At 41.0% G+C, this 27,308-nt stretch overlaps 1 long non-coding RNA gene across 1 annotated transcript in view; it reads left to right on the forward strand.

The window, feature by feature from the left end:
- Window positions 1-19,358: 19,358 nt before the first annotated feature.
- LOC122551138 overlaps window positions 19,359-27,308 on the forward strand; it is a 34,628-nt gene continuing 26,678 nt past the window's right edge. The window contains exon 1 of the long non-coding RNA XR_006312030.1: window positions 19,359-19,422. This is a non-coding gene — a long non-coding RNA (uncharacterized LOC122551138). The remainder of the gene's footprint in view (window positions 19,423-27,308) is intronic.

Raw genomic sequence — 27,308 nt, forward strand, 5'->3', positions numbered from 1 at the left:
CTGAACAATAAATCATGTCTGACTAGTATAATTTATGGTTTTAAGATGATCATCAGTTGACAGGAGAATGTTAATGAACATTGTCTATATGAACAGTCTGAAGGTATTTGATACGCTACTGTGCAAAAGGCTATTACAAAAATAATAGTGCATAGAATTGTATGTCACCTTGCCATATGGGTTAACAATTGATTGAAAGATATGAGGTAAAGAGTAGTGATAGAGAAAATACAGTATATTAGCAGAATGTAATGTGATGTAATGTTGCTCAGGAACCATTACTGGGAATTCAGTATTCAATGAGACACGTTAAAAACTTGTTTAATGGTATAGAGTTGTATATTCAAAGTTATAGATGACATGCAGTGGCACAGGCAAACCACGTTCCCGCCCCCCACCATAGCTTTCACATGCTGGCAACTGAGAGGAATCTATGATGTAGGAGCCGGTGTTGGATGGGGAGGACAAGGTCAAAAATCACATGACACCAGGTTATAGTCCAACAGGTTTATTTGAAGTCATAAGCTTTCGAAGTGATACTCCTTCATTAGGTATACCTGCATTACAATGCCTCATGATAGATTTGTGAGAAAAGTTATAGGTATACCTGATACAAGAACAAGGAGGTGACACTAAACTTGTATAACGTACATATTAGACCTCAGCTGGAGTAAAGTTGTGCATATTACATTATAGGAAAGATAAGAATACACTGATGAGGGTGATGAAGCACTTTTTTAGAATGGTTGTAAGCATGAGAAACTTCAGCTATGAGGATAGATTAAGCTGCTCATCCTGGATAGAAGAAGGCAGAGGGGAGATGTGATTGAGGTTTTCAAAATTACGAGCAAGTTGACCAGAGTCTAAACAAGACTGCATGCTTTAATCAGACAAAGGGGAAGTAACAGGGAGCTGGAGCGCTGCCTCAATGCAATCAGGTTTGGATGGATCACAAATCATGACTGAAGATGGGTGCAGACATAATCTTTAGCTTTGAGCTATGCTATTTATGAGTGAAATTGGGAAATTATGTTTGCATGAGCAGTAATGTAAATCTTTCAACACTTACCCCCAAAAGCCTGGGGTTGCTAATTCAACCAAATTTCTTAAGACTGAGATAAGCTTTTCTTAGGAGTAACAAGAGATGTGAGGTAAAGGCATATAGATGTAATGAAAGTGTAACTCAGCATTAATCTAATAGATTGTTCTAGAGGGGATGAATGATCTCATGTTCCTTTATCAGCTACCAGGCAAAATTGTCCTCCTTTTGTCAGAGTGATTTTACAAAAGTAAGGGAAAGAATCGACAAATGTTGAGATAGGTTTCATTTCACTATTTAAAAGTTGATTTAATTATGCCATGTTAATTCTAATATACAACCTGAGGGAATGTTTACAGTTGACAACTTCAAAACTCATCTCAAGATGTCACAGAACTGTTTATTTTTGCTGGTTTTCAGAGGAGCAACTGTCTTACTGCTCTCTTTACCAATGCAGATGGAAACTGTTGGATACATAGACAGACTATCAACCTAATGATGCTGATATAATCGCCAGCTGGAGCTTAGAAAATGCTTATGTTATAGGATGAGATATTGGTGTGTTACTTCCACAGTTAAAGCTATAACTATGGTACTGACAGATTGTATTCCTAATCCTCTGCAATTTACAGGAGATTACTGGGTAACATCCTGTATGTAGAATTTAAATTGCCAACTTTACTGTTACCAGGAAAGAGAAAGATAATATCCGCAGGGGTCATTGACCTGTCTAGGGTATCCATCTTCTCCTCCATTCGTTTTGCAATGGTGAATTAACCCAGAAATAAATCTGTGGTAGTCATATATTGATTGAATGCATACATCAGTCTTTCCTCTTCAGAGCGAGTGGATTAACATCAATTTTTAGTTGCAAGACAATAGGACCCATGTTACAATTAAGGTTGCAACAACCCCATTTGCTGTGTATTAATCCAAACAAATGTATTTAATATTACTCAGGGTTGCAGTAAAATTTCTATTGTTTGAAAAGGAGCATTATGATTTGAGCAGTCAAAATGTTCCCATTTTTAACAATATTTATATGATAATCTCATTGGGACTATTTTGATCCTGCTCCTCAACCTCCAGATGCACATTTATTTCCTTTGTGTAACATTGTTATACAAAATGTGCTGGATGGTGACAACTTCTGATAATTTATTATAGCTGTTGAATCACTTCTGGAATGACCCTCTGACATTTACTCAAATGTTCCAAACAATAAACTCTTGTCTGACCAATATCCTGCACTGTGTCTGGATAACAGCCTAATCTTGATTGTTGCAGGACTGTATGGAGTTCCTAAATTGTTGTCAGGACTCATGTTTCCATTGTTAGCCCAGATTTCCTGAGAGCTATGTGGACATTCTTTCCCCAACATAAAAAAAATGCAGAGAATTAACCTAATTTGCATCATAGAAGTGTGAATGCCTCCAAGACTTGAAACATTTAACATTGTTGTAGCTTGAAATATGATTCACATTGTTAGAGTGGGAATAATTTCTATTTTTGGAAATGCAAGAATGAGCAGTTTGAGTTGATAGAAGTTCTGGGTTTTTTTCCAGCGCTACCCTTTTTCCATAGGATAGTGATAGAATGATCCACCCATGCAAAGAGGTGCACTGTGTAATATTTTTTATAAACTGGACTGGTTAACTGGCAACTTGCTTTAAAGTTAGTATTCTTTAGTTTTGAATTATAAAGGTCTGGAATTAAGCCCCATTCTAAGATATGAGAGTGTGGTGCTGGAAAAGGTCAAGCAGCATCCGAGGAGCAGGAGAATCAACGTTTCCGGCATAAACCCTTCATCAGGAATCTAAGATACAAATGTGTAATCCAGGCTGAGTGTATTGCTGAGACAGACTTGCATTTTTGGAGGTGCCATCTTTAGGTTAAGTTGCTAAACATATACCTGTTCGATTGGAAATGAACAATGCCATGAAACTCTTCAAAAGGATGGTGATGGCAGTGTAGCATTTTTGCTGGACTACCAAGCCAGGGACCCAGCTAAAGTTCCAGTGCCCCAGCTTCAGATCCCAATCCAGGTTTTAATTGAAATCTGAATTAAAACAATAAATCTGGAATTAACAGTCTAATGATGACAATGAAATGATAACTAATTATTCTAAAAACCCATCTGGTTTCATTAATGTCCTTCAGGAAAGGTCATCTGCCATCTTTACATGTGACTCCAGATCTCCAGCAATTGTGATTGATTTCTAAACTGCTTTCTGAAATGACTTAGCAAGCAATTCAGTTGTATCTAAACTCAAAACAGAAACAAAACCTGCACTGACCTTAGCACTGGAAATGACACTGACAAATGTATCAACTCCTTACCAATGTATGGAGGCTACTATCAGCAGCAATACTAGCAGCCACCTGACAAATAAAATGTTATCAAGGTATGTCCTGTACACAAGAGGCAGGACAACCCCAACCTGGCCAATTAAAGTCCCACCAGTCTACCCCCAATCATCAGTAAAGTGATAGCAGTGTCATCAACAATTCTATCAAGCAGCTTTTGCTCACCTGTCCAGTGTGGGTTCCGTCAGAGCCACTCAGCTCCTGACATGATTGCAGCCTTAGTTCAATCACAGGCAGAAGAGCTGGGTTCTGGATGTGAGGTGAGAGTGACTGGCTTTACAATTTGGCTACATTTGACTGAGTGTGGCATCAAAACATCTGAGCAAAACTGGAGTCAATGTGAATCAGGGGGAAAACTCATCATTGTGTGAAGTAGTACATGGCACACACCAAGGAAAATGGTTGTGGTAATTGAAGGTCAGTCATCTCAACTCACAGGATATCTCTGCAGGAGTTCCTAATGTCCTCAACTCAACCATCTTCATCTGCTTTGTTAATGATCTTCCCTCATTCATAAGATCAGAAATGGAGATGTTTGGTAAAGAGTGCACAATATTCAGCTCCATTCACGACATCGCAGACACTCAAAAAATTGATCTCCACATGGACCAAGACCTGGACAATATCCAGGTTTGACCTGACAAGTGACAAGTAACATTAATGCTATACGTGTGCCAGGTGATGAAAATCTCCCACAAGGTAAGACCTATCTCTCATTTCTTGGCATTCAATGGCATTGAATTCCCCACTATCAACATCCTGGGAGAGATCACTGACTGGAAATTTAATTGGAGTAGACATATAAATACTGTGGCTACAACAGTAGATCAAAGGCTAAGAATCCTGCAACGAGTAACTCACCTTCTGACTCCCCAAATCCTGTCCACCATCTACAAGCACAGGGCAAAAGTGTAGATATTCTTTAATCAACCTATTCAGATGTGTTACCTTACAACTCTGGAGCAGGTCGACTTAAATCTGGGTCACCTGGCTCAGAAGTAGAGATTTTACCACTGTGCTACAAAATCGTCCCAAGTCTGGGTGAGATCAACTCCAACAACACTCAAAAAGCTTGAAACTATCAAGGACAAAGTAACCCATGCAATTGACTTCACATTCACACATACACAATCAAGCCTTCTGCTCAAGAGCAGCAATGAGCAACACCTATGAGATGCACTGTAGAAATTCACTAAATATCGTTAAAGGACACCTTCTAAACACAGGACCATTACCTCTTCGAACTGATTTGGAGGTGTCAACTGTTCAGATGAGGAGGAACATGACAGGCACTTAGAAGTACTCAAGGATATCCTCATAAGAACAGGGTACAATACTCAACTCATCGCCAGTTCCAATGTGCCACAGCGAGAAACTGTAATGACCTCCTCAGGAGACAAACACGGTACCCTTCATTGTCCAGTACTTCCCAGGAGCCGAAAAACGATGCCATGTTCTTTGCAGACTGCAACACATTATCGATGAGGATGAGCACCTCACTAAGAACTTCCCCACGCTTCCACTTCTCGCCTTTAAAAAACCACCAAACTCAAACAGATAATTGTTCGCAGCAAACTGCCCGGCTTTCAGGACAACACCATGCAACCTTGTCACAGCAGATGCTGCAAGACATGTCAGAGTGTCAACATGGATACCATGATTACACGTGGGGACACCACCCACCATGTATGTGGCAGATACTCATGTGACTCTGCCAAAGTTGTCTATCTCATATGCCGCAAGCAAGGATGCCCTGCGGCATGGCACATTGGCGAAACCGAGCAGAGACCAAGGCAACGGATGAATGGACACCGCACAACAATCACCACCCAGGAGTGTTCCCTCCCAGTCAGAGAACACTTCAGCAGTCTGGGACATCCGACCCCGGACCTTCGGGTTACCATCCTCCAAGGTGGACTTCGGGACAGGCAACAATGCAAAGTGGCCGAGCAGAGGCTGATAGCCAAGTTCGGTACCCATGGGGGGATCCTCAACTGGGATCTTGGGTTCATGCCACACTACAGGTAACCCCACTGCACTACACACATATGCACACATGGGTACACGCACACGCACACATACATACACACACACACATACATAAGTTTGTGGGTGAATTTGTACTTGCAGAATTGCATTTTATTTTGTTCAAAAACTGCTCCTTCATCAGGTGGTTGTCAACCATCTGATGAAGGAGCAGCGCTCCGAAAGCTAGTGCTTCCAAATAAACCTGTCAGACTATAACGTGGTGTTTTGTGATTTTTAACAATATGACTTGAGAGGTTTGTGATTGGATTTAATACCACAAAATTATTGCAAAGTTTTGCAATAACTAGGTGTAAGTTCTTTGTTTTAAAGATGAATTCAGTGAAATCAGTCAGAAACAGTCACCTTTGGAATCACTATTGTATGCTGTTACAAATATTGGCCTCAGGGGAAATCCATTTTACCGGTATTCCTGCCATGATTCCTGAAGGAGATTGGCAGAGTGTTTAAGAAATAGGCTGTATCCAAATGTGCCAATGCCAGCAACACCATGATTGATTTTATCAAATGCAGAACATCTCCACATCTTGCAGAAGAATGGATGTAAAGAGGACAGAGCTGCAGAGGGACTCCCAGCGTTGGAAAGTTCAATTTCCCCATCCAGTTTAAGGGTAGAGATCAATGTGGAAGGATACACAGAGATTATTAAAGTTTCCAGAACAAGTAATAGGAGAAAGAGTATGAAAAAGGTCAAGAAATAACTTCAGGTATAGCTGTTGAGAGGACAACTATGAGACTAAGGGTGTTGTAATTAAATGCATGCAGTATTTGAAACCAGGCAAATGAGCTTCTAGTGCAGATTGAAATTGGCAGGTACAATTTTGTGGGTATTTCAGAAATGTGGCTACAAAGAGATCAGTGCTGGGAACTAAATATCCAAGGTTATGCTTCCTACCTCAAGGACAGGGTTTTCTTCTTAGCAAGAAATGAAACTAAAGTGAAAGCAAAAAATGATAGAGTTGAAAAGCATAGAAACTGTGTGGGTAGATTTGAGGAACCGTAAAAAAAGAAAGACCTTGATGGGAATTACGTACAGGCTTCCTAGCAGTACTCAAGAAGAAAACAAATCAGGAAATGAAAAAGGCACTTTAGAAAAGCACAACTGCAATAACCATGGGGGCTTCAATATGTAGGTGGACCGAAAAAAATTAAGTTGAATCTCAAAGAAAAAGAATTTTTGGAATGTCAGTAAGATTTTCTTTTGGAGCAGATCTTTTGGAACCCACTAAAGAACAAAGGTAAAAATCACACAACACCAGGTTATAGTCCAACAGGTTTAATTGGAAGCACACTAGCTTTCGGAGCGACACTCCTTCGTCAGGTGATAGTGGAGAATGTGATAGTAAACAGGTGATGAAGGAGCGTCACTCCAAAAGCTAGTGTGCTTCCAATTAAACCTGTTGGACTATAACCTGGTGTTGTGTGATTTTTAACTTTGTACACCCCAGTCCAACATCGGCATCTCCAAATCATGACTAGAGAACAAGCAATTCTTTATTTGGTGATGTGTTATGAAGAAGGGCTTATGCCCGAAACGTCGATTCTCCTGTTCCCTGGATGCTGCCTGACCTGCTGCGCTCTTCCAGCAACACATTTCCAGATGTGTTATGAGGCAGACTTGATTAGGGAGCTTAAGGTGAAGAAACCATTTGGGGGCAGTGACCATAATATGATAGATTTCACCCAATAGTTTGAGAGGGAGAAGTTTGAATCAAATATAATGGTATTACAGTTGATAAAGGCAACAACAGAGATAGGGACTGCCAGAGTTGATTGGAGGAGAAATCTAGCAGGAAAGACATTGGAGCAGCAATGGCAGGAGTTTCTGGGAGTAATTCAGAAGGCATAGCTGAAATTTATCCCCAGGAAAAAGAAACATACTAAGGGGAGAACAAGACAACCATGGCTGACAAGGGAAGTCAGGACAGCATAAAAGCCAAACATAAAGCATGCAATGTGGTGGAGATTAGTGGGAAGCCAAAGGACTGGGAAGCCTTTAAAAACCAACAGACAATAACAAAAATTAAGTAAGAGGGAAGAAGATGAAATATGAGGGTAAGTTAGCTAGTAATATAAAAAAGATTCCAAAGGCGTTTTTGTTGCATATCCAAAAAGGTAAGAGAAAGACAAAAATTAACATTGGACCACTAGCAAATGAGGCTATAGAGGTAGTAATAGGGAACAAAGAAATTATGGAGGAACCTGAATGGGTGTTTGTTTTGATTCGATTTATTGTCACATGTACCTTAATACAGTGAAAAGCTTTATTTAAGAACAGTTCGAGAGATCATAGTAAGCAAGGATGTACAGATCGTAGGGTGAAAAAATACTTGGACAGAGGCATACAGGTTCCATTGCATAGGCTATACACTGGGCAAGATCAGCATTAGGAAGATCAACATCTTTTGAAGTTGGAGAGTCCATTCATCAGTCTACTAATGGCAGGGAAGAAGCTGTTCTTGAACCTGTTGGTGCATGTGTTCAAGTTTCTGTATCTCCTGCCTGACGGAAGACTATTAGAAGAGTCCCTATTAGAAGAGGTGTCATGGCTCTTTCTCTGTTTGCAGCCTTTCCATGGCAACAAGCCATGTAAATGGAGTCCATGGATGGGAAGTTGGCTTTCTGTGATGATCTGGGTTGTGCATACAACCTTCTGTAGTTTCTTATGGTCCTGGGCAGAGCAGTTGCCCATACCAGGCCATTATGCAGCCAGACAATATGCTTTCAATGGTGCATTTGTAAAAGTTGGTGAAGGTTCATGTAGACATGCCAAATTTCCTGAGCTGCCAAGGAAGAAGAGGTTTTGTTGAGCCTTCTTGACTGTCACATCTACCTGGGAAGTCCAGGACAGGTTGTCAGTTATCATCACTCCTCAGAATTTGATGCTTCCAACCCTCTCAACCTCTGCTCCGTTCATGTAGATGGGGTATGTTCTCCTCCTTTGCATCAGTTTTCACTGCAAAGACACCAGCAGCATACCAGGATATCAAGAGAGTCAGGGATCAAAGGTGAGCATAGTGAACATCACTAAGGAGAAGGTGCTGGGGAAGCTGAAAGGTATGAAGGTAGATAAATCAGCAGAGCAAATGGACTACCCCCCAGACTTCTGAAGAGATAGCTGAGAAGATTATAGATCCACTGGTGGTGATCTTTCAGGGATCACTGGAGTCAGGGAGGTTCCCAGAAGTCTGGAAAATGGCTCATGTAATACCCCTATTTCAGAAAGGAGGGAAGCAGAAGACTGAGAACTATAGGCCGGTTAGCCTGACCTCAAATGTTGAAAAGGTGTAAGAGTCCATTACTTAGGGTGAGATGGCAGTTTAGCTAAAAAATGCATGGTAAATTAGGGCTGAGCCAGCACGGCTTCATAAGAGGATGTTATGCCTAACAAATTTGTTAGACCTCTTTGAGGAGGTAATGAGCAATTCAGACCAAGGCGAGGCAGTGGATGTGATATTATTGAATTTCAGAAGGCCTTTGACAAGGTGTCACATAGGAGGCTGCTAAATAAGAGTTTGTGGAGTTCAGAGCAAGGTACTGGCATGGATGAAGGTTCGGCTGGCTGGTGGAGGGCAAAGAGTCTTTTTCAGGATGGCATTCAGTAACTAGTGTAGTTCTGCAGGCATCCATGTTGGGACCACAGCTGTTCACATTATACATTAATGATCTGGACAAAGGTACTGAGGGCTTTGTTGCTAAGTTTGCAAATGACACAAAGATAGATGGAGGGATAAGTAGTGTTGAGGAAGTGGGGAGGCTGCAGAAGGACTTGGAGAGGCTAGGAGAGCGGGGCAAAGAAATGGCAGATGAAATACAATGAGGGAAAGTGTGAGGTTGTGCATTTTGTCTGGAAGACTCAAGGTTTAAACTATTTTCTGAATCGAGAAAGGCTTCAGAAAGCTGAAGCACAAAGGAACCTGGGAGTTCCAGTTCAGGATTCTCTTAAGGTTAACATGCAGTTCACTTGTCAGTTAGGAAGGCAAAGGCAATGTTAGCATTCATTTCAAAAGGGCTAGAATAGAACAACAGAAACATACTGCTGAGGCTGTATAAAACTGTGCTCAGATCAGATTTGGAATATTGTGAGCAGTTTTGGGCTCCGTATCTAAGGAAGGATGTTCTGACATTGCAGGAGGTCCAGAGTACACTGATAAGAATTCAGAGTGATGGGATGACCCTTTAGAACTGTGACAAAGAAGAATTCCTTCAGCCATAAGTTGGTTAGACTGTGGAACTCTTAGCCACAGAGAGGTGTGGAAGCCAAGACATTGAGTTACTTAAAACTTATTGGTAAGAGAATCAAGGATTATGGGGAGAAGGCAGAAGAGTGGGTTTGAGAAACATATCAATCATTATCAATGACTGAGCAGACTTGATCAGCCAAATGGCCAAATTCTACTCTTATGTCTTTTGATCTTATGATTTTGTGGATAACGGTGAGGTAGATTGACTGCAAGTGAAGACTGTATAACAAGGTGGGAGATTAAAATGGCTAATTGGAACAGAATTTTGTTTTACAGCCATACATACAAGCCAGAGGAAAAGAAAGATTAAAGAACATTGAAATCACCGGGGTGATTAGATGTCAACCCTCTGTAGTTCCCGACACTTTAAGACCATAGGACTACAAGAATATAAGACAGAAGATGTGCAAAGCTGTGCAGGTCCAGTGGATTGGCAATGCTAAATTGCCTATAGTGTCCAGGGATGTACAGGCTAGGTGGGTTAGGCATGGGAAATGCAGGGTTACAGGGATAGAGTAGGGGTCTGGGTCTGGGTGTGGGTGGGATGGGCCAAATGGCCTGCTTCCACACTGTATGAATTCTATGATTCTAGGAGCAAATCAGAATATTCAGCCCATCAGGACTGCTTCACTATTTGATCATAGCTAATATGTTTCTCAATCCCATTCTCCTGTCTTCTCCCCATAACCCTTGATCCACTTAAAAAATCAAGAATGTCTCTGTCTCTGTCTTAAATACACTCAATGACTTGGCATCCGCAGCCTTCTACCCTCTGCTGAAGAAATACCTCTGCACAATTGCACAACATGCTTGTGATCTCTTACAATTTGCTCTCACAATTTGCTTCTAACTGTTTACGTTTTACTTGTAGACTACCTTGAGGCTCAAACAGATCAACTCCAATGTCAAGAGAGAAAGGTTGATGTTCTCGGACTTTGTATTTAAGACCTGAATTCTTCAGCTATGCCCTTGCCCAGGAGGGATCACAGGGTGTCCACTGGTAGCCTTGAAGCTTTAAGAGATACATGATCACCGCAGGGCTGAGGTGTATTATTTCTCCCAATAACACCATTTTGATTTAGTCCCCTCCCTTGTCGCCACCATCCCCCATTTCTATGGTTATTGTTATATTGCCATTATTGGGAAGCGTTTGTTAATAGATTACCAAATTTGATAACTTGGTAGCAGGTTATTAAAAAGATTTTCTTGTCCTGCAGGGCCCTTGTTTCCCAGATTAATTCCCCTATTCTGCAGGATACATCTAGTGCTTCAGACAACAAAATGCTTTAATTTCCAGTCCTTACCATAGCTTTCTTCTGAAAGCACTATTTTCTGGGACTGTTGTGCTCAGGTCCTTTTCCTATTCAGACCTAGCCAGGTTTGCAGGAGTCAGTCAATGTGACAGCCTCACATGGGCAGACCACATGGCCTGGCCAGGCTTCATCTTGTACACTATAACTCGTTGTGTAAAGAAAAGCCTTCATTCTGAGGGAGCCAAGTTAGTGATGAAGAATGTACAGCCCTGAGGAAGAAGTCGACCCTGCCAGGTGCACTGCTCAGCTACATTGTCGGGTTTGTGAACACACTCATTTCTCATTTTTACTATACAAGATTGCACCTGTCAAGATAATTACTGCATGCTGGGGTGATAATGAGTATTCCTGCAATGCTAATGAATGCAAAAGAAGTTCTTGATCATGAGCGTCAGGAAAGCTGACCTGCCTGAAAGGTTCTGGGAGGTTACCAATAACAATTGGCCCACTGTCAGGAAACTGAATTTTTGCCTCCTGTTCAATCACATTCTCCTTCCCACCCTTGTAAACACTTCAAACATCCCTGATAGATTCAGTTCAGGGTATGTAAATTAAAATCAGTAAAGAAATTACGTTAAGAAAAACTGCAAAAGACATTCTACAGTTAATTTGCAAAACAAAAAATAGCCTCTTAAGGAGTAAGCCAACTAGAGTTAGAGATAGATTAAAGACAATGCTCATCGTTATGATAGGGAAATCACCTCAATATAAACAGGGAGACAATGGCCTGGTGGTCCAGAGATCCAGGTAAGCTCCTGGGGATCAGAGTTTGAATCAGGCCATGGTAGAATTTGAATTCAATTTTGCAATCAGCAATGTAGTTGACTCTTAACAATTAGGAATGGGCAATAAATATTGGCCTAACCAGTGATGTCCACATCCTGTGAATGAATTTTTAAAAATTTAATGTCCAGTGGGACACTGATGAATAGTATACAGGCCTTTGATCAATAACCACGACGTGGAGTCATAGAGTTATAGAGATGTACAGCATGGAAACAGACACTTCAGTCCAACTCGTCCATGCCAACCAAATATCCCAACCCAATCTAGTCCCACTTGCCAGCACCTGGCCCATATCCCTCCAAACCCTTCCTATTCATATACCCATCCAAATGCCTCTTAAATGTTGCAATAGTACCAGCCTCCACCACTTCCTCTGGCAGCTTATTCCATACACGTACCACCCTCTGTGTGAAAAAGTTGCCACTTAGGTCTCTTTTATATCTTTCCCCTCTCACCCTAAATGTATGCGCTCTAGTTCTGGACTCCCCGACCCCAGGGAAAAGACTTTGCCTATTTACCCTATCCATGCCCCTCATAATTTTGTAAACCTCTGTAAGGTCACTGGGTGAGTGTGATAAATGGACAGCAATAATAAGGGGCAATTTTAATTTACATATAAACTGGAAATATCAGATTGGCAGTAGTATTTTTGTTTCTTAGAGCAACACATTCTGGAACAAACCGGTAGCAGCCTTTATTAGACTTGGCATTGTGTTTTTATACAGGATTTTTTGTATATTCACTCATGGGATGTGGACTTCACCAGCTAGGCCATTATTTATTGCCCATCCCTAATTGACCTGGACAAGGTAACAATGAACTGCCTTCTTGAACATACCCTTTGTGGATTTTAGCTACTTAAATAATTCTGAAAATCACTGAACACTGCGAGAGCCAGTAAAAGTCAATCAGATCAATATGAGTATTAAGGAGGGCATTGGGGCGGCACAGTGAATCAGTGGTTGTTGGCACTATTGCCTCACGGTGCCAGGTTCAATTCCTGCCTTGGATGACTATCTGTGTGGAGTTTACACATTCTCCTGAATCTGTGTGTGTTTCTTCTGGGTGCTCCAGTTTCGTCCCACAATCCAAAGATGTGCAGGCCAGGTGAATTGGCCATGCTAAATTGCCCATAGTGTTCAGGCATGTGTAGGTTAGGTGCATTAGTAAGGGGTAAATGTCGAGTTATAGGGTAGGGGAATGGGTTTGGGTGGGATACTCTTTGGAGGGTTGGTGTGGCCTTGTTGGGCCAAAGGGCCTGTTTCCACACTGTAGGGATTCTATGATCTCTCAATTTTCAGAGGACTAATAGCAATTGAGAAGTACAATGTCATACAAATGTTTCTCAAATACAGTGTTTTGCATTTGATTCAGCATTATTTTTATCACAAAAACCTTTGTACTGTTTTGTATCAATCAAATTTTTTGAGTAATGGGTTTTTCTATGATATGATTTTGTTTGTGAAATGTTCAAACAGTTCCCATTTTGGCACAAAGACAACCACTGAAATAAAAAAAATTTAAAATCCTATGTCAAATCCAATCCCACTGTCCATTCTTATAAACAGCTCCTTCACAGTTCTACTGAGTCGAAAATGATTTTTTTTCATAAAATCAGAACTTATTCTGCAGGTAAACATGAGTCCAGTGGCCACTGAATAAAATCTCATGAATAAGGGACCTGGGACTACTCAACATCAGGAAATATTCTGCAACACTGACTCAAGTGACATTTTCATCCTTGCAGAGGTGAATACCTACATAACAAGTAATGTCATTCCTTTTCATTGTCAAACACGGTGATATTCATCAGCAGCAATGATTATTGGCAAATATATTCAGCTTTTGAAATGACAGCATTAATTCTCAGCAGTCATGGGTTTATGCACTCAGGTAACCTGGTGAATAATTTTGATGTCCCACAGCTTGCTTCTGCATGAATGCATCTGATTTGTCTGTATGTAAAACTTGGATCATGTTCTCGCTCTTTCCAGATTTTAAGTCATTTTAAAAATATACCATTTAATATTGTTGCATTTTACACTAATCTCTGAAACCAGATCAATGTGTTATGGGGGTTCAAAATAAAATAATAATTAACAAAATCTAGTCTTTGTGAAAGCAGAATGTTTCACTGTTCTAGTGAACTAGGAACTAGTAACAACTGCTGATTTTGCTGCAATCAAATATCTTTTAGTTTCTTAATAAAGTACAACATTATATTATGGACACAGAGATCTGTAGCTTCTGTGATGCAACAATCTCTACTTTTTTCTGAACAAAACATGCTTTGAAACATATAGGATGCTTAGGGGGCTTAACAAGGTAAATGTTGGCAGAGAATTTTCCCCATATGGGAGAGTTTAGGAGCAAAGGGCATAGTCTCAGAATAAAGGGGTGCCAATTTAAGACTGAGAAAAGGAGAAATTCCTTCTCACAGATGGTTGAGAGTCTTTGGAATTCCTTTCCACGGAGAGCTGTATGGGCACAGTCCTTGAGTGTATTTATAAGTGTGAGATAGATATATTCTTGACTGGTAGGGAAAATCAAGGGTTATGGGGAAAAAGCAGGAAAGTAGACATAAAGCATGTTGCTCGAGGGTCCAGACAAGTTATTTCTTGTTCCTATTTCTTATGGTCTTAAAACAAGAATTACAAGGTTGATTGAATAATAGGACCATACAGCATAGGAGCAGAAATTAGGCCATTGAGCCCATTGAGTCTGCTCCGCCATTCAGTCATGGTAGATAAGTTTCTCAAACCCATTCTCCCACTTTCTCCCCAAACCCCTTGATCCCCTTTACAATCAAGAATCTACCTGTCTCCATCTTAAATATACTCAGTGGCCTGGCCTCCACAGCCTCCTTTGGCAGTGAATTCCAAAGATTCACCACTCTCTGACTGAAGACATTTCTCCTTATCTCTATTCTAAAAGGTCTCCCCTTTACTCTGCAGTTGTGTCCTCAGGTCCCAGTCTCTCCTACCAATGGAAACATCTTCCCAATTTAAGTTTCAATTAGGTCTCCCCTCATCCTTATAAACTCTAATAAGTATAGACCCATAGTCGTCAAATGTTCCTCAGATGTTAAACTGATCACTCTTGGGAACATTCTCGTGAATCTCCTCTGAACACGCTCTAGGGCCAATACATCCTTCCTGAGATATGGGGTCCAAAACTGCATACAATACTCCAAATGTGGTCTGACCAGAGCCTTATAGAGCCTCAGAAGTATCTCCCTGCTTTTATTTCAAGTCATCTTGAAATAAATGCCAACATTGCACTTGCCTTCCTTACTACTGACTCAACTTGCAGGTTTACCTTCAGAGAATCCTGGACTGGAACTCCCAAGTCTCTTTGCACTTCAGACCTCAGAATTTTCACTGTATTTATAAAATCGTCCATGCCTCTATTCTTTCTAGCAAGGTGCATGACCTTACACTATCCCATGTTGTACTCCATCTGTCACTTCTTTGCTCATTCTTCTAACCTATCCAAATCCCTCTGCAGCCTCCCCAACCCCTCAATGCTACCTGTCCCTTACCTATCTTCATATCATTTGCAAACTTAGCCAGAATGTCCTCAGTTTCTTCATCTAGATCGTTAATGTATAAAGCGAAAAGTTGTGGTTCCCAACACTGACCCTTGTGGAACATGATTTGGAGATGCCAGTATTGAACTGGGGTGTACAAAGTTAAAAATCACACAACATCAGGTTATAGTCCAACAGGTTTAATTGGAAGCACACTGGCTTTCAGAGAGCTGCTCCTTCATCAGGTGGAAGGAGCAGCACTCCAAAAGCTAGTGTGCTTCCAATTAAACCTGTTGGACTATAACCCGGTGTTGTGTGATTTTTAAACTTGTGGAACACCACTTGTCACTGGCTGCCACCCTGAGAGGAACCCTTTTGTCCCTATTCTCTGCTTTCTGCCAGACAGCCAGGATTCTACCCAAGCAAGCACCTTGCCTCTATCACCATGGACCCTTATCTTACTCAGTTGCCTCCTGTGTGACACCTTGTCAAAGGACTTCGTAAAATCCAGGTAGATAACATCCATTGGTTCTCCTTGGTCTAATCTGCTCGTTACTTCCTCAAAGAGTTTTAGCAGATTTGTCAGGCATGACCTACCCTTGATGAAACCATGCTGACTCTGCCCTATTTTACCATACGCTTCCAAATATTCAGAAATCTCATCCTTCACGATGGATTCCAAGATCTTACCCGCTGCTGTGGTTAGGCTAATTGGTCTGTAATTTTCCGTCTTCTGCCTTACTCCCTTTTTAAACAGGACTGTTACGTTCATGATTTTCCAGTCCTTTGGGACAATCCCTGACTCTAGTGATTCCTGAAGGATTATCATTAATGCCTCCACTATCTCGTCAGCTATCTCCCTTAGAACTCTGGGTTGTAGTTCATCTGGTCCAGGTGATTTATCCACCTTCAGGCCATTCAGTTTTTCTAGCACCTTCTCTTTGGTGATGGCCATCATACACAGCTCTGCTCCCTCATTCTCTTAAAGTTTTTGGGAAATTATCCATGTCTTCCATTGTGAAGTCTGACACAAATTATTCAGTTCCTCAGCCATTTATTTGATCCCCAGTACTATCTCTCCAGAATCATTTTCCAGCAGCCCAATACCCACTTTTGCCTCTCTTTTGCCCTTCATATATCTAAACAAACTCTAACAGTCTTCCTTTATATTACTGGCTAGCTTACCCTCATTTAATTTAATTATCTCCCTCCTTATTTCTTTTTTTTGTTGCTTTGTTGTTCTTTGGGAGCTTCCCAAGACTCTGGTTTCCCACTGTTCGTTGCTACTTTATATGCTTTCTTTTGTTTTTATGCTATCCCTGACTTCCCTGGTCAGTTGTGGTTACCTCGTCCTCCCTGTACCATACTTCTTTTCCCTCGGGATGAATCTCTGCTGTGTCTCCTGAATTATTCCCAGAAACTTCTGTCACTGCTATTCCGCTGTCTTTCATGCTGGAAAAGCGCAGCGGGTCAGGCAGCATCCAAGGAGCAGGAGAATCAACGTTTTGGGCATGAGCCCTTCTTCAGGAATGAGGAAAGTGTGCCAAGCAGGCTAAGATAAAAGGTAGGGAGGGACTTGGGGGAGGGGCGTTGGGAATGCGATAGGTGGAAGGAGGTTAAGATGAGGGGGATAGGCCGGAGTGGGGGTGGGGGCGCCCACACCTCCCCCCTTACTTCCCTCCAAGGCCCCAAGGGATCCTTCCATATCTGCCACAAATTGACCTGCACCTCCATACACATAATTTACTGCATCCGCTGCACCCGATGTGGCCTCCTCTATATTGGGGAGACAGGCCACCTACTTGCGGAACGTTTCAGAGAACACCTCTGGGACACCAGGACCAACCAACCCAACCACCCTGTGGCTCAACACTTCAACTCCCCCTCCCACTCCACCATGGACATGGAGGTCCTTGAACTCCTCCATCGCCAGACCATAGCAACACGACGGCTGGAGGAAGAGCGCCTCATCTTCCGCCTAGGAACCCTCCAACCACAAGGGATGAACACAGATTTCTCCTTTATCTTAGCCTGCTGGACACACTTTCCTCATTCCTGAAGAAGGGCTCATGCCCGAAAAGTCGATTCTCCCGCTCCTTGGATGCTGCCTGACCTGCTGCGCTTTTCCAGCAACACATTTTCAGCTCTGATCTCCAGCATCTGCAGTCCTCATTTTCTCCTACTAAATCCAGTATTGCCTGTTTCCTGGTAGGCTCCAGCACAAGCTGCTCCAAAAAGCCATCTTGTAGACATTCCACAAATTCCTTTTCTTGCAAATCACTAGCAACGTGATTTTCCCAGTCTACCTGCATATTGAAATCCCCCATGATAACTGTAACTTTGTCTTTCCTACACGTCTTTTCCATCTCCTGGTGTATCTTATGCCCCAGCTCCTGACTACTGTCTGGAGGCCTATACATGACTCCAACTATGGGTTTTTTTATGTTTGCGGTTCCTCAATTCTACCCACACAGATTCTACACCATCTAACTCTATCTTATTTGTTACTATTGATTTAATTTCATTCCTTACTAATACCCCCACCACCACCATCACCCACATGCCTATCCTTTCGATATGATGTACGTCCTTGAATATTCAGCTCCCAATCCTGATCACCTTGCAGCCATGTCTCTGTGATGCCCACCACATCATACCTGTCAATTTTGATCTGTGCCACAAGCTCATTTACCTTGTTCCTTATACTGAGTGCATTCCGATATAACAGCTTCAGTCCTACATTAATGTTCCTTTTCTCACTGTCATTTGTTTGTCCAGTGCACTTGAAGTTTGATTGCTAACCCTTTCCAGATATGCTCTCCTATTTGTGTCTGTGCTGGCGATTTTAATAACCTCTCCAGAGTTCTGCACTCTTACCTCCTCTTTTAATTCGGCTTTTCTAATTTCTCCTATAACTGAACCTTTCCCCCCTCCTTCCCATTTAGTTTAAAGCCTGTCTACAGCCCTAGTTATGTGATTTGCTAGGAATCTGGTCCCAGCACAGTTCAGATAAAGACTGTCCCATCTGAACAGGTCTCTTTTTCCTGAGTACTGGTACCAATATCACATGAATTCAAACCCATTTCTCACACACCAATCTTTGAGCTATGCATTTACCTGCTTAAACGTATTGACCCTGTGGCAGCTCAGGTAGTAATCCAGAGATTATTACCTGTTTGGTTCTGTTTTATTTTAATTTAGCCCCTAGCTGTTTATACTCCCTTAGCAGAACCTTTACCCTAGTTTTGTCTATGTCATTGGTAACTGCATGGACCTCGACCACTGGATCTTTACCCTCCCACTCCAAGTTCCTCTGCAGCCCAGATGAAATATCCCAAGCTCAAGCACCAGACAGGTAACACAACCTTCATCACTGCCAATCGTGCTCAGAGGACAGTATATATGCCACTAACGACACTATCACCAATTACTACAACATTTCTCTTCTCTCCCTCCATTTGAATGGCTCCCTACACCACAGTGCTGTAGTCAGTTTGCTCATTCTCCCTACAGTCCCCATTCCCATCCACATAGGGAGCAATATCTTGAACCTGTTGTACAAGGATAAGGACTGAGGCTCCTGCAACTCTACTTCTTGGCTCGCTCCACCTGCTTCCCTCACGGCCACACTCTGCTGTTCCTGACCACTTGCTGAATTAGAGTTAGTTCATCGGCTGTCCAGGTAACTCTCCCCCTCCCTAACATGTTGCAATGTTTGAAGCTCAGATTCCAGCTTTTCGACTCTGAGGTGGAGTTCTTTCAGCAACCAATCACAATGGGGTCCACCAGCTCCCACATCATGCAGAAATGACACATCACCAGACCCTCCAATCTTATTTTGTTTAATTACTTTTAATTTCTTTTTACATTTTTAACTGTTTTTGTATCTCTGCTTTTGCAAGTAGTAATCAATAAATAAATTATATCCAATAAATTAACTATTCAAATTTAACAGACTCCTTATTCGCCAAACTATTACAGCCCTCCTGTGACATCACCTTTCAGTTTCCCAATCAGATTCAGAAACAGAATCGCCCACCTTCCCAAGTTGCTCTCTGCTCAACTCTTCTCCCGAAGTGAAAGTCCCAAGTCCACGTAGTAAGTTTTTATATCATTTACCTTCCCAAGTTGCTCTCTGCTTGGGTCCTCTCCCAAAGTCGATAAAAGTAATGACCACAGCTGTAGAGGCATTAGCGAATCTTCAAATATTAGAGATTATTAACTTACTCCAATAGGATGATGTCTACTAGCTTATGGCAGCAAATTATAGTGTTGTTCAATAGATTTTAGGATTTTAGTTGTACATAAGCAACACAAACACTCAACTAAGGGCTAGAATTGAAGTTACAGCCTTCCACAATTTAATATAATATTAAATGCTCCCACAAGAGAAACACCAACTTTAATTTAAATAAGTACATCTTTCAAATTAAAACAGGTTAACATTTTAATATTTGTAGATATTGCACTCAATGATCCATTTTCATAAGCCCTGTAAAACTTCTCCTTTGTAATAGATGCAGTAATGACTCCATTGTCACACACTGGATGTAAGTTCCACAGATATCAGAACTTAAATTGCTGAAGTAAATGTTCTTCAATTAAGATTTTGTATGGTAGCTTTGGTCTAAATTTAAAGATATAATTCAACTGATGTAAGGGTAACTTGCGTGTGCAGGCAGATGATATGGGTATAGTTCTCATGAATGCCTTTTTCACAATAGGGACAGATAATGAAGTTATTGCAATCAGGAAATAGTGTAAAATATTAGGTGAAAAGGAACTTTGAGGAGTTTAAAATATTTGAGGTGGATAACCCTAGCAAATAAACAAACCAAGAGTGGAAATAGTAAAAGCTTTGACAATATTTTTCAAATCCTTTTTGCTTACACATAGGGTGCTGGAGTACTAGAGGACATCTAATGTTGTGCCATGATTTAAAAAGAACAGTGGTATAGAGGTAAAGTCACTGGACTAGTCATCCAGAAACCTCAGTTTATTTTTCTGGCGACATGGGTTTGAATCCCACCTAATGGTGATTACGTAACCATTGTCAATTGTTGTAAAAACCCATCAGATTCACAAATGCCCTTTAGAGAAAGAAATCTGCAATCCTACTTGGTCTGACCTACATGTGACTCCAAACTAACAGCATTGTGGTTGACTCTTAATTACCTTCTGGACATTCAGGCTTGGCCAATAAATGCTGTCTCAGCCATCATTACTCATATCACATGAACAAATAATAAAAAGAATAGGCTAATTACTGTTTAGTCCACCTCACCTCAATGGTGAGAAAATTGCTGGAATAAATTCTAAGACTATGGATAATCCTTATTCAGAAAGACAAGGATTAATCAAAGACAGCAAGATTTCCTAAAGCAAAGTTGTGTCTAACTAACATGATTGAAATTTTGAGGCAGTAACAAAAAAGGTCAAGAATGTGGTGCATTTCATCTCATATATATGGATTTAGCAAGGATTTTGATAAGGTCCAACAATAGCAGACATGTCAAAAAATGTATGAGCAAATTACTGCAGATGCTGAAACTAACAAATGCTAGAGATCATAGCAGGTTGTATCCAATAAATTAACAAGATTCAATTTAGGACAGATTCAAATTTAGCAGACCCCTTATTAGCCAATCAATTACAGCTGTCCTGTGACATCACCTTTCAGTTTCCCAATCAGATTCAGAAACAGAATTGCCCACCTTCCCAAGTTGCTCTCTGCTTGACTCTTCTCCCGAGGTGAAGGTCTCAAGTCCACGTAATAAGTTTTTATACCATTTACCTTCCCAAGTTGCTCTCTGCTTGGCTCCTCTTCCAAAGTGTATAATTGCTGGAAGTAATGACCATGGCCGTAGAGGCATAAGATCTATGGAGAGAGAGCAAGCTAATGTTTTGAATCTAGATGACTCTTCATCAGAGCTGAAGTAAAGTACAGCATTTGCCCCAAAGTTTTTTTTTGGGGGGCAGGGTGGACCTGGTGAGAGCTGCTATTGTGTGTAGGGTACTGGTGGAGAAAAGATGCTGGTAGTTCAGGTTAAGTGACTGCAATGTGAGAATGGCAGAACAATGGTGCATCTCCTGCCAGACTTCAAAGGACAGACAGTCCCAATGGGATGGGGTGGGGCTAAGGACATGATAACAGAATGTAACAAGCTAAAAGGAAGGGAAGAAATGGAAGTTGGTTCACAATTTGAAAGTGTTGAACTCAATGTTAAGTCCAGAGGGCTGTAAAGTGCCTAGTCTGAAGATGAAGATGTTGTTACTCCAGCTTGCGCTGTGATTCACTGGAAAACTGCAGCATGAAATGTAATGCCCATGGAATCCAAAGCAAAGAAGTAAGTTGGATCTAAAATTGATACAGAGGCAAGAAGCAAACAGTAGTACTTGGAAAAGTGTTTTTCCATCTGGACAGCTGTTTTTAGTGGGGCTCCATAGGGCTCAGTACTAGCTCTTTATGTTTTTTTGTCTTAGCATGTGACTGATAATGAAGAAGAAAACTGTATACTGCAAGATGATGTCAATGGCCAAATCAGGTGGGCATAACCACAGAAAATGCAGTTAAATGCAAAGAAGTGTGAGATTTGCGGAAGGCCAAAATGTTAAGAGAATACACAGTAAATGGTAGGATTTCTAGAAAGATTCTCCTTCACTGTTGTTTCATCAAAATCCTAGATCCTTCTTTGTAATAGCACTGTGAATATACTTATACACCAACTCACTATCAGCTTTTAAGAGTGGTTAGGGATAAACATAGAAACATAGAAACAAAGCATGGGCTAGTATGTGCTACAAACGCTGGCCTAGCTAGTGATGCCTCAACCAATGAATGCATTTTAAAAAATGTAGAGAAGCAGCAGGGCATTAGAGTGCTTGTCCACAGATCACTGAAGATGATCGGACAGATAAATAAGGTGGTCAAGAAGATATATGGAATTCTTTCTTCATTGGCTAGTAAAGTGGTAAAGCTCGAACTGTTAAAACATTGGTTGGATTACAGATGAAACACTGCATGCAATTCTGGTCACTGCACATTAGGAATGTTGTAATCACATCATAAAGGCTACAGAGGAGACCTAAAGCGAGGTTGCATGGACAAGAAGCTTTTAGTTATGAAGTAAGATTAGATAAGGCTAGGACCTTTACTTTGAAACAAGGAGGGTAAAGGCTGTAGGAGCTCCTATCTTTTATAAAACACCCTATTTTTGCATTTGTTGACAAACATATTACAATAGAACAACTTACTCAAAACGTTATGTTAAATGGGTTTAAGTTTTACATGTTTACAGATATAACATGGGCACAGATTTGAAATGGTTATCCAAAAACTGAAATGGTTACCAAAAACAACTGCAGATTTAAGACATTGGAAAGCAGTTGTTTTAGTACTTACTCACAGCTAATCAATTCTTCACTGTTATCTTGTTTAAAAATTTTCAAATAATTTACTTTTCAAGCAGTAAGTAAATATGCCACAATACCTAAGTCAAGTATGCTGTTATGTGTGGTCACATAAACACCAGAAGCAGCCCATTACATACCCTTTTCCTGAAGATCAATTGGTTCTCTCTTAGAACTCCTTCTGCCAAGATATGACAATGCTTTCTTTGATTGCAGTAAATGTCTCTGTTCAATCTTTTAAACTTTATGTTTGGGGGAAGGAATTGTGTTATTTTGACAAGGCGCACCATCCTATGAAACTTCTTTTAAGCACAATGCCCAATTAACTGGAACACAGTCCTTTAACTTATCTCTGTTCAAGCCATATCTTCATAACTATGATGTTCCCTTGATAGTGTTAGCTCTCAGTTTGATATGTTCAGTAAGTCTAATTTTTTTTAAAAAAACAATGAATAAGTGGCTCTTCACCTGAGCATTTTATTGAATTTCAAGTTATAATTGCTGACACGTTTTATTGTTCTATTGAGCAAACCTAAGTAAAGTTAATAAAATTATGAGTGAATAAGATTGCCCTCATCTCCTTGTTGGACATGGATTTAGGATAAGAGGTAATCGACTCAATGAGATTTGGAGAAAATTGTTTTACCGAAGGATGGTGAGCATCTGGCGAAAGGGCTGTGCCTTGTGAAGGTGGTAGAGGCAGACACCCTCATAAAATTTGAAAATAAATGAAATCTTATATTGAAGTACGATAAAATGTGGTCCAAAGTTGGATGGTTCCTTGCCAGCCTATGTGGATGTGTTGGGCTGAATGGCCTCCTTCCAAGCTGTAAATTTATATCATTCTGGACATCAGTCAGCAAGGATTGATTCTACCAATTACAGTGATGAGCAACATTCACTGGGAGCACATCTCATGTTGATATAAATATTGTTACAAATCAACAGCCAGTGATTTTCTATGGAAATTAATGGTTCAGAACTTGTGGCCCACACACTAGTGAGTTTCTGAGACTCTAAGAGTGTCAGTTTGCAGAATCACTTTTAAAATCACTTCTAACTGTCATTGGCACCAAACAATTCAAACACAGATTGTTGAAATGTTATGTCCTACTGTCAACAATCATAAAATCATTGAATGATACTAAAGTGCATTGGACTGTTTATGAGCAAATCCCTCTGGAAAGGCATGTTGCCCACTAACAGATGTTAATCATTTAATTGGAGCGATATTTCAACAGACTTTCAAATTTAACAGTGCATTCACAGATCTCTTGAGCTTCCTGAAACTCAATGGCAAAAACAAAACAACACTGCATTAATTGACCAAATTGATTGAAACTTTGGAAATATTGCACTAAATGCTCAATATTGTCAGCTATCATTCAAAAGGGTTGAATTTTCATAGGATAGCAGAAGCCCTAATGCTGGGACTCAAACTAAGAGGTGACCTTGCTTTGAAGCCTGATCCAGGGTGGCATTAACAACAGCTGGAGATAGTCAAGCCACAGTAGCCAACCAAATACATTTAGCTGCCAACCTCAAGAGTTGCTGACTCAATCACAGGCTGGATGTTTGACGGCACCACCACCAGTGGTGACTGCTGTTCAGGCTGCAGATAGACAGAAAGAGCAGGTCAATGGCCAGGATCCCATGAGGAAGGGTAAATATTGTTGGTGGTAGCTAGGGCAAGATAGGGAGATCCTCATTTGTGGAGTGGGATTGGTGCTATGATAGCACCATAGATATAGCAGCAGGTATCCTGCGGCACGGTGGCACAGTGGTTAGCACAGCTGCCTCACAGCGCCAGAGACCCGGGTTCAATTCCCGCCTCAGGCGACTGACTGTGTGGAGTTTGCACGTTCTCCCCGTGCCTGCATGGGTTTCCTCCGGGTGAAGGGGTAAATGTAAGGGTATGGGTGGGTTACGCTTCGGCGGGGCAGTGTGGACTTGTTGGGCCGAAGGGCCTGTTTCCACACTGTAATGTAATATCCATGGACAATGGAGTGTCCATATGTCTGTAACTCCCCTTCTGGAACCTGCTAGTTGGCCATCGGGTTTTAATGCGCAAACTTCTCACAAAGTGGTGGAACCACAAACAGAAGTGCTCTCTACGAGCATCTGAGCCACGAACATATCTTCTGCTAGCAAAATGGCATGATAGCAGAAGACACATCCTCTTCAGCATCCTCTTATGCTATTTTGCTGGCTTTACGATTGCCTAAATCATCCACAGAAAATCCTAGCTAATGTTATAGAAGTATAGCTTTTCATTAGACACAAAATAGGTCCTTGTAAGGGAAGAATGTTGTGGCTTCACTATTATGAAGGTGGCCATATTTCACTCAAAGTTGAATGAAGGCACTATTTCTTTGCATTTGTTCATGGAATGTTGGCATTGCTGATTAGATCAGCATTTATTGCCCATCACTAATTCCCCTGGAGAAAGTGAACCACTGCTGGAGTGTTAGAGATTACGTTCAGATGATTGAAGGAGTCTGGTGAGTTACTGCAGTGCATCCTTGAGGTGGTACACACTGTTGCGACTGTGTGGTGTTGGTGAAGGCAATTAATGTCGATGGTGGTGAATGGAATAGAAATGAAGTGGGATGTTTTGTCCTGGATGGTGTCAAGATTATTGAGTTGTGTTGGATGTTTACATACCCAGACAAGTGAGGAGTATTCCATCATATTCCTGACTTGTACCTTTTATAGATGGTAAACAGTGTATGTTGAGACAGGAGGTGAATCACATGCCACAGAATTTCGAGCTTTTGAGCTAATCTTACAGCCACAGTATCTACATGCCTGGCTATGTTCAGTTTTGGTTAATAGTAATCATCAGGATGTCAGTAGTGGTTCAGTGATTGAGTTTTGAATGTCATGCAGATTGCTGATTACACCAGGTAGCTGGGAGTTCCTCATCTCCCTACCTCTGTTAACTAGGGATATCAAAATGCCACTGATCTCTACTACTTCTCATATCATTCGTACGTATCATATTGGCAATGCAGCGTTTAGCAAAACAAACAGTTTTATTCCCCAAAATAAATGAAAACTAACCTTCAAATTAAGCTGAGCAAGTGAGGAACAGTTATTTGATATCGCAAGTAGTTGTCCTTTGGCTAGTAGAATTCAAATGGATGATTGGTAGAGAGTAAAGTACATAACCCTCGAAATAGGGCATATCAACAAGTGCTCCGGGTCAGATGATAGTCTTCTTCATGGCTGTCCTTGTCAGGGTTTTATTCATCATGAAGCTGTCTTCTTCAGATAGAAGATGGAAGAGAAGAAATTGGAGGAAAACCCAGCAAAGAGTTCCATAACACTTAGGCTAGAGAGTAGGATGCTACCTTCACAACTTTAATGGCACCAACACACTCCAGTGTTAACTGTCAGTTTCCTTTCTGGTATGAGTGAACTATCCTCAGTTGTCATGGATTGTATACTTTCTTTTTCCTACTTAACTAATGTATCATAAGTAAACTGCTGCTTCTTAACAACTTTTATAAAATAGCTGAAATTTCCTTCAGAATAGTCAACTGTCTGTTAGGTTACAGTGATCACAAAGCCCCAAAATCTAACAAAAGTGAATGACAGTGGTAGGTGGTTAGCTGAGTATGTGAAGAATGTGTAGAAAGAGAAGGTTGCATGTTATTGCAAAGTAATTGTGTGAGAGTGATGTGTTTAAAAATGCTCTTGCCAGTTTGCCAGTTAGGATTACTCAGGATGACAAAGATAGGATTGCAAATAGAGGAGATAAGAGTTTTCATTTTTGTGCATCTGACCTTATTATATCTCTGCCAATAATGTGTTCAAGAATCAAATAAATTCCCTCAAAAATACACTTTCCATTCAGTGTTAGCCCTTTGCCTTGTAGGCATTTTCACATTGTATGGGCAGCTGTTTCCTCAGCCACTTCCCTATGTATCAATATGTCATCCATGTGCATATGGCATCTTCCATTGAACATAATCCAATGGAAAATCTCTGTGGCTTATGTGATTCTGAATGGCAGTCTACTTACATAAATTTCATCAAATAGAGTAATAAATGTAGTATGCAGTCTTATCTGTTCCTTAAATGCTAACTGTTTGAACCCACTGTTGCATAGAGTTTCAGAAAAAGCTTTACTTTTTAACAATTTAAATAAACTCTAAACAAGTGTAGACATAGGATGGATTTCCCTCACTATGGCCTTATTTAGCTATTCTAGGTCAACACATAGAATGTAGAAGCAGGCCATTCAAGTCCACAGCAATCCTTCAACCAGCATCCCATCCATACTTACCCTATCCCTGTAACCCTGCCTTTCCCATGACTAATCAACCTGGTCTGCGCACTGTGGGCAATTTAGCACAGTCAGTCTACCTAACCTGCAGCTCATGCAGACACCAGGAGAATGTATAAACTCCACACAGTCATCAAGGCTGTAATCAAACTCAGGTCCTGAGCACTGTGAGGCAGGAGTGCCTACCACTGAGCCACCATGCCACCCACTATCCTAATGGCCATTGGATTTGGGTACAATTTGCTTCTGAACTTGATTTATTAAGATATGTGTAATCTTTCAG

This window comes from Chiloscyllium plagiosum, chromosome 6, assembly GCF_004010195.1.
Source record: "Chiloscyllium plagiosum isolate BGI_BamShark_2017 chromosome 6, ASM401019v2, whole genome shotgun sequence".
In the NCBI taxonomy this organism is placed as follows: Eukaryota; Metazoa; Chordata; class Chondrichthyes; order Orectolobiformes; family Hemiscylliidae; genus Chiloscyllium; species Chiloscyllium plagiosum.